We start from the raw sequence: 3,207 nt of genomic DNA, 5'->3' as shown, positions 1-3,207 counted from the left end.
AACCAAAAGTGAAACCACTTTTTTTACATCCTTCTTGTAGTATAAATGCAGGCACCTCCACCACAGCCAGAGCCCAAGTCTCAGGAGGAGATTAGAGTCAGCAGTTTACCAGGCTCTGGAAGGAACCCACTCTCCATGCAGAGCTCTCTGGAGTGATCTGAAGACAGGAGCTTGACCTAGAGGAGACAGGTAAGTGAAGAAGAGGGACAGAAATGGGGTAGACAAAGACAGACTCAAGGACTAAAATAGAAACAAACATTTATGGAAATAGTTTTAGGGGATAGTCATTGAAACAGCAGATTAAGATGTGCCAGGAACAATACATGAATCTGGCATAGTCACTGTTCCCTAAAACACAAACAGAAAACAGCTCCAAATCTGGATAAAAGGGAGTAAACTATTCAACAGACAATGAAACAATTTGGCAATCTGTATTATGAAATAAAAATAATCTAGACAAGTCAAAAGAAATTTTTTTTGACAGGATTATTGCAGTAAGGGAAGGAGGCTCTGGCGATGTGGAAAACAACCCAGCCATAGAGCTGCAAGCATCTCACAGGCCACGAAGAAGGAACTGTCTTCACAGGAAGGATCAACAAGGTTCTGCTGGAAAGAACAGGTGAGGAGGGAGTCGGGTATCAGGGAACGTTTTCCCCTGAGGTTTGTTCACTCTTAGGCAGGATCTATAACTGGTTCCCAAACTTATTTGGCCTACCGCCCCCTTTCCAGAAAAAATATTACTCAGCGCCCCCTGGAAATTAATTTTTTTAAAATTTTAATAGCAATTAAACAGAAAGATATATGTATTAATGTTTCTACCTTTTTCGTAAAATATAGTAAAGAAAGGTGTAAATTAGAAACAATGAAGTTTGAAATTATGAAATATTTTTTGAACTCAGAATAGAAAGGTAATACAAAAAAAGTTAAAACAAATGCACCTGTAACCATCACCGCCCCCCTGGATCGCTGCAGCGCCCACCAGGGGGCGGTAGCGCCCACTTTGGGAATCACTGATCTATAAGGAAGGGATGTTGGCTGGATCACAAGGAGGGTGGGTCAAAGTTCAGGGGACTGGAGAAAGGAGGGAAGTGGAGTTAAGGTTTACTTGCTCTTGCAAGCAGTTTATTGTGATTGATCAGTGAAGGCAAACAGCTCAGTTCATCTTTATTGAGGCAAAAATAATAATTAAATCGTCTGTGTCTGGCCTCATTATAAGTGAAAAGGGACATTGCTGAGTCTTATCTCTAAGTCATATGGGGCAGTAAGCCATGGAGGAAAGCCCGAAAGTCTAAATTTAAGCTTGATTTTGAAAAAATTACACGTAGCTTTATTTAAATTTATTAGAGCTTTAATAGGAGAAACTTACATACACAGACAAAGCAGCTGCTTGCTCCCAGTGGTGGCTGGCAGGGAATAAATCCACACCCTCCAAGGGCAGGGTCTCTTCTCCATAGGGGTTAACAGTAAAAGCATATGGTGGGTATCACATAGGTCACCAGAAAGAACAATACATTTCCAAGTTAACAGATAACACCCACACTCTGTACCTTCATTAACCTCCTTCCTGGGGACATGACCTTTCTCTTTGGGTGGCATTCCAGCTTTCTGGGTCGTCAGCAAACCTGAGGCTACAGAGTTAAACAGTGACAGAGGGTTAAGCAGAGAGTCCAACATGTTCCAGACCCTTTACAGCTAGAGACATATTATATCCCCTTCTTCCCTTCTAGTTTTGTTGACTAGTCTAATAATCAAATTGACAGAAAACAGATTAACTGGAGAAAACCAAATATAATTATGTATATACAGAAGTCCTCAAAACACATGAAAACTCAAAGGCAGTCAGGCAACTGATGCTCATATACCATCCTGTGCTACGGAGAAGGGTGTAGGAGTCTGGAGTTTCAAGGGACAGGACATTTCACAGGATGATGAGAAGAGCAAATGTTTGGTGAAAAAAGATTTGCTATGCCATGCAGATAAGTCTTTCTGATTAAAAAAAATGTTTCACAAAATTATGAGAAGAGCAAATGTTTGGTTTAAAAAATGTTAGCTGCACTAGGAAGATAGTCTTTTTTTTTTTTTTTTTTTACATATAAAGTTATCTCTGGTAATAGCTCTCTTCCTGGTATAGGACCCCTATGTAAAAAAAAAAAAAATAGCATTTAAGAGAGAAGTTAAAAGCTTTTCCTGAGTCGGCTGGGTCTTAATTTCCTTCAGCTCAAAACAATGCACTTGCCAAAGTGCCACAAGTATTCTGTATCTCCCCCATATACAGGATTAAGACAACTGTGAGGTTGAGGAAGGGTGGCAGAGTGTAGATTCTAAGAGAAGAAACTGAGATAGAAAGTAGGAAGAGGGAAAAGAGTGGTTGTGGAAAGAACTGGGTTGTGGCCAGATTATGAGAGGCCTTGAAGGCCATGGCCAGGTAATGTGATCATATCCTAAACCAATGAAGAGTTTTCAAAATTTGTAAACAAATGATTTAAATATGAGTTTCGGTATGCAATGTCCACAGTGGACCACAATAGGGAGAAAAATAACAGATTCAACAGCTTTTCACACAAATAAGTCAAATAAACAGGACAAACTAATGCCCAATCCTCCTATATAATAAAAGCGTAATATGCAAATCGACTGAACAGCTAAACAGTGGAATGACCATCCAGAGACTGTCCGGGACCACTGGTGCCAGGCCAGCCAAGGTGGGTGCAATGCGATTGGTCTGGGGCTGGGCCATGGCCCCATGATTGCCCCGTAGAGGGAAGCCCAGGCCACTGGCCGGCAAGGTGATCAATAGGGGGGCTCCGCGATTGCCCCAAAGAGGGAAGCCCATGAGGTGTGTGGTGGCAGAAGTGGGCAGCGCCAGACCAAAGCAGGTGCAGGCAGCGGGCAGGGCTGCAGGGCCATGAGGCAGCTGGGCTGAGCAGGACTACCCTTGCACACATTTCTGGCCTTGGGCCTCTAGTGTTTAATGAGTATCCTACAGGAACCACACTTTAGGGGAAGAAATAAGAATGGGATTCCAAGATATAAAAGGCGCCTCCATCAGCTTTTTCCTCAAAAAAAAAGGCTAGAGCCAGAAAGTTTGGATGAGTTTCTGATTCAATAAGCCATTCTACACCATCAATCCAATGTGTCCAAAGAGCATCTCCAATACAAAGGGAATAAACATGTTACTGGACAGGGATGGGCCTGGATGGCCTGGAG

The 3,207-nt window shown here is 42.3% G+C and overlaps 1 protein-coding gene across 1 annotated transcript in view; it reads left to right on the top strand.

Annotated features, from left to right (window-relative positions):
* Window positions 1-221: 221 nt before the first annotated feature.
* The window catches only part of LOC102774970 (interferon-induced very large GTPase 1-like), a gene marked incomplete at its 3' end in the record, with an annotated part of 29,234 nt that continues 26,248 nt past the window's right edge, over window positions 222-3,207 (top strand). Inside the window, 1 exon segment of the mRNA XM_015564898.1 lies at window positions 222-619.

The sequence above is a fragment of the Myotis davidii genome, unplaced genomic scaffold, assembly GCF_000327345.1.
Source record: "Myotis davidii unplaced genomic scaffold, ASM32734v1 scaffold2021, whole genome shotgun sequence".
Lineage (NCBI taxonomy): Eukaryota > Metazoa > Chordata > Mammalia > Chiroptera > Vespertilionidae > Myotis > Myotis davidii.
Note: the sequence above shows the minus strand (reverse complement) of the source record. Positions and strands in the feature narration are given on the sequence as shown.